At 43.1% G+C, this 12999-nt stretch overlaps 1 long non-coding RNA gene across 1 annotated transcript in view; it reads left to right on the top strand.

Moving 5' to 3' along the window:
* The first annotated feature begins 3296 nt into the window (after nucleotides 1-3296).
* LOC138917851 (uncharacterized) overlaps nucleotides 3297-12999 on the top strand; it is a 31117-nt gene continuing 21414 nt past the window's right edge. The window contains exon 1 of the long non-coding RNA XR_011426417.1: nucleotides 3297-3399. This is a non-coding gene — a long non-coding RNA (uncharacterized lncRNA). The remainder of the gene's footprint in view (nucleotides 3400-12999) is intronic.

Here is a 12999-nt window from a genome sequence, read left to right as displayed (position 1 = left end):
CTCATTTAAACCTCAGAGGAAGGCTTTCAGATATTATTATTTCAGTTTAAGAGCCAAAGAAACTTGATACTCAAGAAGGTGAAGTGAGCTGCTCCAAGTGACTTAGCATTGGATTGGCGTGTGGCAGAAGCGTCACTGGGAAAGAGGTTTTCAATCTCTATATTTGGTTGTCTGTCTAATGGAAGATAAAACCCACATATGTATCACAGCTAAGTCACTGTGCAAACTGGAATACATTTTGCAGATGTGCCCAAAGTGAGAGACTCAGGAATATGGCAAATGTTGATTGACCAATTACTTTCTAGAAGCATCATTCTTAGTGCTATGTTGCCTGCATTCACTCATTAGATCTTTATAACAAGCCTATTTGAATGTTACTATTATTTGCACATTACTTACAAGGAAACTGGGGATTTAATTACTTGTCTAAGGTGATAGTGTGAGTAAGGAGATAGGACTTGAACCCCCGCATCTGGTTCCAGACCTGTGCTCTTAACTCAAAGCTGCCTTGTACAGTTTAGCAGGTTTTTCACCGCATACAGGGGCCCAGCCAAGAGGGCTAGTGTGAGATGAAATAAAGCCTAAGCTCAGTTCACCAAGCCTCCACCCTGGCACAGAGTTGTCTGGTCCCAGAGGGACACTGTTTCTGTAATTCCTGTTCAGGTAACATGTGGACTGTGTGTGTCCCAGTCTTAACCACTACCCATTGCCTTTTTGACATGGCTTCATTGCATTCATTCCTCTAGTCACTCACCCACCCACTTATTCCCAAATATCTATAGAGGGCCTTCGGTTCTAGGGAATCTCTGGGAAACATTGACCAATATAGACTCCAGGCCTTTCCTGCTGATATATATGCATATTGCTCATTAGAGCATTCCATAGCCACACACCAGAAGGATGATTGTAGAAATTCTTTTTCATCAAAGCAATGTATAAGGAGTAGGAAATCAGTCTGGAAAACTTATGATGAAAAGCAATAATCTCCCACCCTGCCACCCAGTCCCCAGCCCTCTCAGAGGCTCCTTTGACTCTGGTTTGACACTTGGTAATTCACAAAGCATCCTGTACCTTGAAGACGCTCTCGGGCTGTCTGCTCAAGTCCTATCTGGCTGAGGGAGGCCAACGGGGTTGAATCAGAATGTGAGTTCTGGCTTCCCCCGTGTAGGTAGGCCCTCAGAAACTTTAACATACTGAAACATACTGTAACTTTCTATCTCCCCTCTTCCTTCTCTTTTCCTCTCTGGTTTTCTCTCTCTCTGCTATGCTTTTTGTACATAGAATGATGTCTGCCATACAGTAGGCACTTAATAAATATTTGTGAGTAAGTAAAGGTGGCCATAGCAATTATGGCTAATATTTATGTAGGAGCTGTCAATTTTCAAAGTGCTTTTCATGTAGTTAGTCTCATTCAATCTCAATAACAAGCTATGAATTTAATAGTATTATTAGTATTGAATCCATCTATACATATGGAAATTGTGTTTCCATGACATAAAATAACTTATCCATGTGACAAAATGGTAGGCAAGTGCCTGAATGGACCTTCCACTGAAAACAAATAAATGTGCTGAAGAAAATTTTAAGAAATCTTTCTATCATTTGTCCACACACTTGCAAGAAATTAAGGAATAGTCAGGCATAGAGCTGGAGGAAGGTGGGAGCCCAGTTACTGCCATAATGGCATTTTCTGGGTAAAAGTGAGCATCATTTTTCAAGGCTTTGTGGGGCTTGGGGTTTGGAAGACAAAACTCAGGGCCCCTCCAACGTGAGAATCTAATAGGAGACCCTCCAGAAATCTGGGGCTCTGTCTGGCTACACTTGCACTGTACAGTGAATTAAAAATAAAATGAATGACCTCCTGTCCACTCAGGGACCTGAAGGAAAACTGTCCCAAACCTTGACATTGAAGCAGTGGGGGTAAAACTTCCCTGAAAGTTGATAACTACAAACCATCTCTCATGATGCTTTGCGAACCAAATTCACATCACCTGGGTGGCCTAAAATGTCTCACAAATTTTTCTGACGTTTTCCAGCGTTGGTAATGTCTCCATTCACTGACAGAAGTGAACACTAATCTCTTTTTGAGGAATCCACCTTCATCCTAGGCCTCAAAGCTTTTCCATAGGTAAAATTCTGAGGGTAATTACCTCTTTATAGTCAAAAATCATTAAACCTACAAAGAAGTAAGACACCACCAGCAAGACTCAGCAGAAGCAACAGACCCCAAAATAAGACCTGAACAAACCTTCAGGTTTTGGAAAGATCAGCCACAGAACATAAAATAATATGTCTTAAAAGGTGAAGTAAAGTATGAGTAAAGAGCAAGCAGATTGGTAAAAGGAATTTCTAGAAATAAAAAGTACAGTAATATTATAAAGACCATTTTTACATTTAATGTTACAACATTAACATGCTTTTATACCATTTCTGTTATAAAGTCTTCATCTGTGTAAAACACTCTGCTGATAATGATATTTGCTTCAGACGTTTCTTTCTCTTTCCCTGACATTTCTGTTTGGATATCAATTTATACACGACCATAATGCTCAAGTCCTCTCTGAGTTTCAAGTACCAAACCCAGTGAGAAGGGACGCGTGTCTGGGTTTAATGACTTGATAGCACTCTCTGAGAGGTGAGTCAGCACGCGAATGTTTATTCCCCACGAGGCAGTGATAATAATACCCCCTTCATAGAGTTGTTCTGTGTGGAGAGAGTGGTTAAGAGCTTGCCTACTGGAGTCAGACTCACTAGGCTCACATCCTGTCTCTACCACTCATTAGCTGTGTGACCTTAAGTTTTTCATTCTTTCTGTGCCTGGGTTTCCTCATTTGCAGAAAGGGGATCCTAACAGCACATGTCTTACCATGTTGTTGAGGGGGGGCGAATGGGCCAACACGTATCAAGTGCCCTGCACTTGGCTGGCCCACCATCAATGTTAACTTATTGTGACTATATAGTGTATTGGTGTCTGGTACATGACAGGCAGCCCATAAATGATGTTCTATTAAGTATTATTATTCTTAATCAGAAATCATTTGAATTTATTTTGTTAAGGATGGCATCTCTTAATGTTAAGCTGGAAAGTGCCTTACCTTTCAACTAGTTCAATCCCCTAACTTTACAGGCAAAAACCTCCAGAGCGGCAGTCTTCTGGCTTCTAGATCTGTGGAAATGGCTGTGAAGGAGAGAGAGAAACATACAACGATTTTAAACATGAGTGGCTGAATCAAACCTTTATTCTTCTGCAATAGAAAGACACTTTTGTGTCTCAACGGACTTTTTCTTACGGAGCAGCACTGTCCACGGGCCGGCTGGGATTGCCAGGAACAGGCAGAGGTTTTAGGAGATGCCGAATGCAGGAGCTGCTCCCATCTCCTGGGACCACGGCTGGAGCAGGTGGGTGGGGAGCTCTGTCAGCAGAAGTGCGGGCAGAGCCAGGCAGTGAGAGAAGCTTTGACAGGAAGGAGGGGTTATGAGAGACTGAGGAAATAGAGGTAGAGGAGGGGGAGAGACTGTAAAAGAAGAGGAAAGGAGAGGTTTAGATGTTTGTATTAGTAGAAGAAAACCTCGGTGGCCGATTTATTAGTAATATTACTTTAAAAACCTTTCCATTTTTACTTTCTTCTGGAGGCTATGTACATAGCTGTTTTGAGTTTGAATGGATTGTAATCTATGCCCCCAGAGCAATACGGAATACTCCCCTGTCGTAAAGCCAATTTAAGTCTCAGTCAAAAAACTCACATAACTTTTCCTTGTAAAAGATAACTGTTCTGTGTGAGAGGTATAGGTGGCTTCAGAAAACAGTTTCCAAGCCTTTTAAAAAAAGTATCCTTGAGACAGTTTGCCAGGCTGGAAGATCTTTGTATATCACTAAGGTAGCTGAGAGCTTGATGTAACTAATTAAGTCCTCCACAGAAATTAGTTCTAGCAAATTCTGCCAGATGCTTTTATTGGAAATAGCTGCTTGGGGATTAGGAGAGTTGGGACAAAAGAATAAAATGGAAACTTAACTACTTGTAGTTGCAGAGAAATAGAAAATAAGGCTTGCGTACTCTCTGCTGTCACATGAAGAGAAAGGAAGAAGAGGCTTTGAGCACTGAATTCATTCCAACAGCCTGGATGAGGCGCCTAGAATGTCTGTTAGTGAGACAGAGAGAGAATATATGGATGTTAGCGAAGCCCGGAGGGCTCTTTGGATTTGAGGAAGCTTAGAAGTTTTGGACAAATTGCCAAGAGGGGATTTTGATGCCAAGCTTAGCAATTCAGATAAGGTGATTTAAAGAAAGCTAAGAATTAGTGGAAAAGGTACTTAGTTGTACCTTAGATGTTTGTTTCTTTAAAATTTGCTGTAAAATATAATCTTTGAGATCATTCATTTAAACACGGCTAATGGTATCTCATACATGGAAGACAATTCTTATTTCTACTTAGGATTTTCATTCTGAAGGAATTTATGTTATGGAATAAGGAAATATATTATTAGGTGACTGCAAGTGTAGTTGTTTTTGATGTATCAGTGGTGGGAAAATAAGTTGGTAAAGAGACCTAATAATTCTATAAAGAGGAAGGTGTTAGTAGGGCTCTACTTCTAAACGGTAGGCAAAGCAAAAGGTTTTTGTTTGAATCAGTTGACTGTAGCCGGACCACCACTTGGTGGCAGCATACTTAAAATATGGCTACTACTTTTTGAGTTGGGGTGATGAATAAAGTTCTTTTAAAACTTGAAACTGTGAAATAAAGGTTATGAAGTGACAAAAAAAAGTTATAGCAATAGTGTTTGAATGGCTTAAACATGGTGAAGAAAATATAAAGTATTTCTTGTGCTACTAGGAATGAACACAGGGCTGGAAGAGGTGGGGTTTTTTTTGCTATATTCTGTCTAGTTCTTTAACTTGTGCCTATTTGTGTTGGGTCTTTGCCTCAAATTTTTTATTTGGTGTATCTATAGCCCCTATATTTGAGTCATTTTTAAAGGTATCGTTTTCTTTCCGTTTTGGGGGGTGGGGAGAAAAAACCTCGAGTTATGATTAATCACTCTTCTGTAGACCAAGGAAATCATTCTCTCTTTTGACTCTTTAATTACTGGATCACAGATTTAAGTGGGGGAAAAATATGGATATTTACTTCACTCTAAAGAGGAAACGTATTTCAAAGTCGGAGGAAGATTTTTTGTTTGGTAGCTTGTTTTTGTTTGTTCTTAACATGAAAACCTATGAGTTGAACTAAATGAACCACTGGCTTGTTTTAGGCTTAGCTTGAAGAGTATTTTGCTGTTTTGGATTTGTCTGGTTCAATCTTACGACAAAAATATACAAGCTCAACACTAACTGAAGCAAGGGATGGCACTGGGTCTAAATTTTGGGGAAAAAATATTTCCGTTGATGACATCACTAAAAATGCTAATATTTGTGTTTGCTGCATTCTACCCTAATGTCGTGTTCTTAGTTTGGTAGATTGAAGTTCCTCATAGGAAATAACAAGAAATGTTGAAAATGTAAATATAGAGACATAAAACATCTTTAATTTATGACATCCTGAAATAAATTATTTTATTTTTGCTCCTATTTATTGGAACGTACTTAGTGCCTCTCAGCCTTTTTCTGCACTTGATCACATGGGGATTTATAATCCTAGATTTATTGGGCTCATCTAGTTCTCTTCCTCCCAAATGAGAACCCAAGGCACAGAGTGTCAACGCCTGGCTCCCTGGCTGCCACCTACTTCAGGTGGCAACAGGGTCCGGTTGATGAATCCTGCCCACAAGTCAAGCGTGGGATTATGATCCAGAGCGGATAGCTGGGTAATGATTCGCTACGTTGTAAGACACTTCCAAATGCTGGCCTTGAGTAGCCTCTAAACAGCCATCCCACAGTAAAGTGAACCCCAGGAAAGTCTGTCTGCTCACTTTCTGAGGTCATGCCATGTGCCTCAGGGATAGACGTCCTCTAAAATGGAGAGAAAAAATTAGTATTTAAAGCCAATTCTGGCTTTAGCCTCTCCTGCCTTTTGAGAAGGGTGACATATTTGTATCAGGAGGACCAAGAATATTGACACTATGTCCTTCCCCTGGCCGGTCCTAACAGGGGGCTGGAAAGTGGGAGGTGTGGAACACGTGTTGCGCGATGTCCAGAAGGCTGTGGGGTGGTCACAGTTCAGCCTGTGGGGAAGGGGAGGAGGGGCGGCGACAGGAACTGGAGGGAGGGCATCATTCTGCAAAACAAAACGGAAGGATTCTTCTTCTTTTTTCTTTAGTGCCTAGAGGTCAGGGAGACTGGGAGGAGAGGAGAGTCATGCCATGCGACCTGAGATTTATTGACAGAGTGGTCAAAAAACCTTCGAGAGAAATAGGGCTCTGACATTCAAATGTACATGATTTGCAACACTGTGCTGCAAACATCCCACATCACTGAGTCAAATCCCCAACACACACATGTGCATTGTGAGAGTGGTTCGTGTTCTTTGTCTTAGTTTTGTAGCAATCAGGAACAGTGCTGAGTTCCCTACCAGGCTTGGTACAAAGCACGGAGAAAGGGGACAGCTGTGTCTGCCGGGCTGGTGTGAGATTCAGGTGGATCAGCCCGCGGAGCTGGCACTTAGACCAGAGGTGCCCACATAAACCCCAGGGAATGTGCAGAATCTTGGGGAGGACAAGAAATAGAAGCCCTGAGCTTCAAGTTCAGATAGATAGGTAGGTAGGTAGATTATTTTCACCAGTAGGTGACTGCCATGTGTTAGAGGGCCCTTGTTAGGTATCATGCAATGATAGAAAAAGAATAACACTTGGGTCCTTCTCCAAAAAGACCATGAGCCAAGTTGGGAAAATTCATTTATTACTCCCAATGTGATAGCAATATCACTTTGTGTTTTCTGATATAGTGAGAACAGAAAGTGCTGAAGCAGAAGCAGCTTGGAAAAAAACTGAGAAGGTGGTACCTTTGTGGCTTTCTTCTAAGTAGAATTAGAGTCAGCAAAATAATGGAAAGCTTTGTTCAGAGCCATGAATGAAGCTTTCCATCTCTCTAGGACTTGCCTCCTTCCCCATGCTTCCTTAACAAACCCCAGAAGAGAACAGTGGGAATTAGTGATGACTTCAGACTGAGGAATGGTGACTCGGAGTAGCTACCACCTGATAGCACCCCAATAACAGCCTGAAAAGGTAACATTTGCTTGGAGCTTGATTATCTAAGCTCTTTGCAGTGATTAATGTATTTAATTTCCACAAAATACCTATGAAGCTCAAAGAGGTCAAGCAAACCATCCAAGATCATGCAGCCAGTTGACAACTAAAATGCATTGGTGAGCCCTTTGGTTGGCCAGTCTATGTCATCGTTTCTTAACAGGGGTGGCACCAACCTCCAAGGGACATTTGGAATTTTGGGGGAGCAATTTTGGTTGTCACAGTGATCAGTGGGCAGGAACAGCAATGCAAGGACAGTCTTATGCTACAGAGAACCGCCCTGCATCCTGACGGCTTATAAATATCCTGCTGGACGTTCCCGTAGATAAAACACTTGGACCTGGTTAAACAACATCCTGTATCAGTCGCATTTGGGGCTGTGCGTTCTCAGTGGTTTGCTCTACACAGGCAAGCATCTGGGGCCCGCCTGGTGGTGCAGCGGTTACGTTCTCATGTTCCGCTTCTTGGCTGCCCGGGGTTCGCCAGTTTGGATCCCAGGTGCAGACAGGGCACCACTTGGCAAAAACCATGCTGTGGTAGGCATCCCATGTATAAAGTAGAGGAAGATGGGCATGGATGTTAACTCAGGGCCAGTCTTCCTCAGCAAAAAGAGGAGGATTGGCAGTAGTTAGCTCAGGGCTAATCTTCCTCAAAAAACAACAACAACAAAAGTAAAGAGGCAAGCATCTAAGGATTTCCCTGTCCCTTCCAGGATAGTCGTGTCCCAGCAGTGATGCATGAAATACGTATTTTTTTGTATAAATTACCCATCTTTTACTTCTCCTTTACATGATAGCTACGACATCAAATTTTTGAATTAGGTATATAGTAGGTTATCTTATCTATAAATTTCATTTTAAGAGAGGGAGGAAGCTGTTTCAAAATGTTTGTTGTAAGAAAGGGGGGCTCTGTGGATGTCAGAGATCAAACGAACGGTGCCACTGAGGGCACTGCTCTCAGGAGAGAGGTTGCAAACTTCTGGTTCGCAGGCTAAATTCAGCCCACAGATGCATTTGGTGTGGTCCGCAGAGGATTGCAAAATGTGGTCAAATGTGTTGCCAACATTTAGAACTAGATTTTTCACAAAATTACATTTCTGACTTCTTTGGAAAATTCTGACAATCTAGCGATACAGGGACACAAAGGGTCCTGGTGGCCCTACCTGCTTTGTAGGGTCATCTACTCTCCAAGTCAGCGTGGTCCTAACCTGGCCAACTTGACTCACTGAAGTTTCTGCCTGGTCTCCATGGACAACTACCTTTGCGACAAGGAGACACAGGGTGACTTGCTTGGTGAAAGTGACCGTGCTGCTGGTCACCTTCTTTTTCTGTTCTGCATCGTGTAAGTTGTGCTGAAAAGACTAGAACCCACCTTCGTCCGTCTGCAGTGTAAATGCCCCACCACAGGGCGCCCTCACCTTCCTAATGCACCAGCTACCTAATTCCCGTGTCCAAGTGGCTCCTGCCCGGAGATTTGGTCCCACACTTGTGGTTTAGACATGAAGTTTTGCTCTCCATGCCTAGCGTGCTGAGCCATCCCCTCCCCCAGCATCCCCGTGGTTAATACATTTTATAACCACCTCTTCCCCTTTGCTTTTCTTTGTCATGTTAATTTGGCATTTGGGTTTTGAAGTTAACGTCAAAAGAGATGAAGCCTAATAGTTGAGAACTTTTTAAGAAAAGGGGAACATGAGATACCTTTAAAATCATTTGTCATAATTTTTTCCTGTACAGGTTTCAGTTATTGTATTTTCTGGCTATAGATAAGGAGGAAATGATTAAAGTCTTAAAAAAATGGACTGTCTAGAAGGGATTAAGAATGCTACACATCAGCAAGGAAACTGAATAAATTTTGAAATCAAATTCATGGAGCACAGTAAGAAGCTCTGAAAGTTTGTAAAATGAAAGGTAAGGCAAATTATTTGTATTTGGTTTTATTTCTGAGCCCCCAAACTGGTCTTCGGCCTCTCCGTGATATTTTGTTCTCTTCTTGGGGGTCCGACTCTCCACCTGTTGGAATCCTGCCCAGATCCTCAGACCGGCTTGGGGAGGTCTCTGCCCCATGTAGGGAGAGGCCTGTTGGGGCGGTCACCAGCATCCGCTGCTTCGCTAATAACGGTCTAGCGACTCAGTCACCCCTGAGAGCACGTGCTCTCCTCTGCTTAAATATACAGGAGATGAGAAAAGCATATGGTTAGGATGAAGCTAAAACCCCATTTTAATAAATGCCTCTGCAGCTCCTCCCATTCTGTGGGTCAGCCCTCACCAACCAAGTCTGTTGAACAAGAAACTGTCGTAGTGAGTGACCTGTGTCTTCTCATTGCCTGTACCAGCTCAGGGATTTTAAAAAATAAGCACTTGATAATACACGTGGAAAGAGTGAACGAGCAAGTGAATTTTTGTTAGCTCTAATCCACTCTCAAGATATTCACTTCTTTTTCTTTTTAATATTATTTTTTTTTTTAAGGAAGATTAGCCCTGAGCTAACTGCTGCCAATCCTCCTCATTTTGCTGAGGAAGATGGGCCCTGAGCGAACATCAGGGCCCATCTTCCTCCACTTTATATGTGGGACACCACCACAGCATGGCTTGCCAAGCAGTGTGTAGGTCCGCACCCAGGATCCGATCCAGCAAACCCCAGGCCGCCGAAGCGGAATGTGCAAACTTAACCACAGCACCACTGGGCTGGCCTCGAGATAGTCATTTCTTTACAGCTTCATTATCTCTCTCATTCATCCATCCAACAAATATATGGCGAACATCCACTCCCTGTAGGCACTGTTCCAGCTACGGAGGATAGAGTAGGGATAAGATAGGTTCATGCCCTCACAGAGCTGCACTTTAGGGAGACAGATGATAGAACAGGAAGTAAAAAAGTGGGGCAAATGCAGATAGGGAGAGGTGCACAGAGGAGGATAAAACATGGGCTATGGGAGGAAATGAGTGGGGATGGGGCTGGTTCGGACTGGATGGTCAGGGAAGGCTGCAGAGATGAGATGAGATTTGAGAAGATTTGAATGAAAAGAAGGAGCTAGGGATGCAAATATCTGGGGATGCAGTGCTCCAGGGAGGGGCAATAGCAACTGTGCTAAGGTAGGAGTAAGTCTGGTGAGTTCAAGGAACCCAAAGAAAGGGAGAGCAGGAGACAGTGAGATGGGAGAGGCACAGGTGGGCCGTGGAAGAGCCGGACGTACTAAGACGACAGAAGAAGGCTGGTGGAGGGCTCCAGGCAGCGGATACTATGATGGGATGACTCTTTGCTAGGAATAGTCTAGGGACAAATGGAAAATAAGTCGTGGTGCATTCATGTAATGGAATACGCTACAGTAGAGCAAACAGATGAAATATATAGATCCATACTCGTACTGTATGGATGCATCTCAAAAACAGAATGTTGAGTAAAAGAAGTCAGTCACAGAAGAACATTATTCCATTTATGTTAGTTCAAAAACAGACAAAACTAAATCATAAATTTTGGGAGAGCACTTTGGGTTCACTAAAACATAAAGATAAATGGCATCTTTATTTAGTACATCCACGTATATAAATGCATAGAAAAAGAAGTGGACTGATAAAAACCAAAACTTATGACAGTGGGTACCCCAGATGAGGGAAATGGAACGAGGTGGGAAGAAACGAGATGGTGAAGAGATATTTAAATCTTATCTGTAAGGTTTGAATTTCACACCAATAGTGTATGCATTGTTTTCCTGTGTCTGCTGTAATAAGTTGCCACAAATTCAGTGGCTTAAAACAACACACATTTATTCTCTCACTGTTCTGAAGCCTAGAAGCCTGAAATCAGTTTCAGTGGACTGAAATCAAGGTGTTGGCAGGGCTGTGTCTCTAAGGAGAATCTGTTCCTTGTCTCTTCCAGCTTCTTATGGCTGCCAGCATTCCTTGGCTAGTGTCTGCATCACTCCAGTCTCTGCCTCGTGGTCACATTGCCGTCCTCATTTCTTTGTGTGTTTAATCTCCCTCTGCTTTTCTCTTATAGGGACACTTGTAATGGTGTTTAAGGCCCACTCGGATAATCCAAGATCATTTTCTTGTCTCAAGATCCTTAATCACATCTACAAGGACCCTTTTTCCAACCAAATAAGGTCAGATTTACAGGCCCAGAGTTAAGAAGTGGATATCTTTTGTGGGGCCATTTTCAACCTCCAATAGTGCATTTCTGTACTTGTTATACAATTAAAAAGAAAAATAATATTTTGAAGGATGAGAGCAAAACAATGCCCCTGGCTGCTGTGTGAAGACCAGGCAGGAGGTGATTGGACTCACCCAGGTGAGAGGTGGCGGTAGCCTGGACTCGAGCAGAGGTGATGGAGATGAGATGAGAAGGGTGGAAGGAACTGAGTTATAGTCTGGAGGTAGTTTTTAGGAGTGGCTGGTGGGTCCGATACAGAGGAAGAGGACAAAGGAAGAAACAAGGATGACTTAGACGTTTATGGCTTGAGAAGCTGAGAGGTGCCATGTACTGAGGTGGGGAACAGGTGGGGAGGAGCAGGTTTACAGGGACGTTTGGGCATTTCAGCTATAGCGTGCTTGTGATGTGCTAAATATATTTTCCGCTTTTTGAAAAATGATGGGAATCACTGAGCTGAGAGGATTTAGTGTTTTAATAAGTTGAGTGATTTCTCCTTGTGAGTTCTCAAGGTCTGGGAAGGAGGTTTGGTACGATGACAAGGAAGGCAACAGGTTTAGCAGAGGTTTTGCAGAGCACCTGGCTCCTTCTGCAGCTTGAGTGACATGAGGAAGAATGTAGACAATGACTGTTCAAGTGACAGCAGGTGGCAATGGGCCGGTCTTGGGTTCTGAGGTCTGTGGGTGTAGCTCTCTCGTTCCTGACACTGATATTTGCTCAGTGCAGTGACTGGAGCTCTAATTTTGTAGCTTCCCCCTGCGTACATGACTATAGGACAAATGAATATCCTCTTTGCATCTTCTCACCTTCCCCTCAAAGAGCAACAACACTGTTTATAGAAAACAAATTGCTTTATTTTGCAAATTCAGTACTTCTCCCTGGCCTAGCAGGGGCTTTGGAGTCTGGTGGAGGGCAGGTGTCAGGTCAGAGGCCAGCTCTGCTGCTTATCGCGGGGACCCTGGCCTTGTTCCCCAACCTCTCCAGGCCTGCCCTTCCTCAGGGGACGGCTGTGAGGGTCAGAGTACGTGCTCGGGCAGTGTTGGATCTTCTTGCTGTTTCCAGCTCAGCTTCACAGCCTTGGCCTCCCTGTAGTTTACTTTTATTTGAAAAATCTAAAGCATTACATTTCCGCCATGAGAAAAACAAGCCCCAAATAACCCAGACACCTTTGTTTCTCCACCCTACGCAAAAGGCTACCTTTAAAGACTGCTTATAAGTGAACAATGGTAATATTCCTTCCAATGGCTTTCAATATTTTCTGTCCTAAGAGGTATTTGTTTTTACTTTGTCCCAATACACTCAGTTGCTGTTATCTGGAAAATCATTGCAAAACAACTCACCTGCTTTAGAGGGCATTCTCTAGGTCCCTGAGGCAAAACTGGGGATGATTACTGAGGGCGCTTATCAGGGAACAGAGATCTGTCACCCAACCCTTCTCTAGGATTCCTCAGCCCAGACTTTGCAAACAGGTCAGCAGAGAGCCCGTGAAGTTTCATCTGGTTTGGGTTCTTTGTTTCTAAGGCTGGATCGTGTCCTGTTCATCTTTTTGACTCCCTATCCTCTCCCCCCAGTTTTTTTAAAGAAAGCAAATCCAGCAAGGAAATTCCATGAAACCACTGCTGTCGTATGGATTACCAAATAAGGTCTGGCCTAAGTTTGCAAATGAAGACAAC

Source organism: Equus caballus, chromosome 15 (assembly GCF_041296265.1).
Source record: "Equus caballus isolate H_3958 breed thoroughbred chromosome 15, TB-T2T, whole genome shotgun sequence".
Taxonomy (NCBI): domain Eukaryota; kingdom Metazoa; phylum Chordata; class Mammalia; order Perissodactyla; family Equidae; genus Equus; species Equus caballus.
The sequence above is the reverse complement of the archived record's forward strand: the minus strand, read 5'-3'. Positions and strand labels throughout refer to the sequence as shown.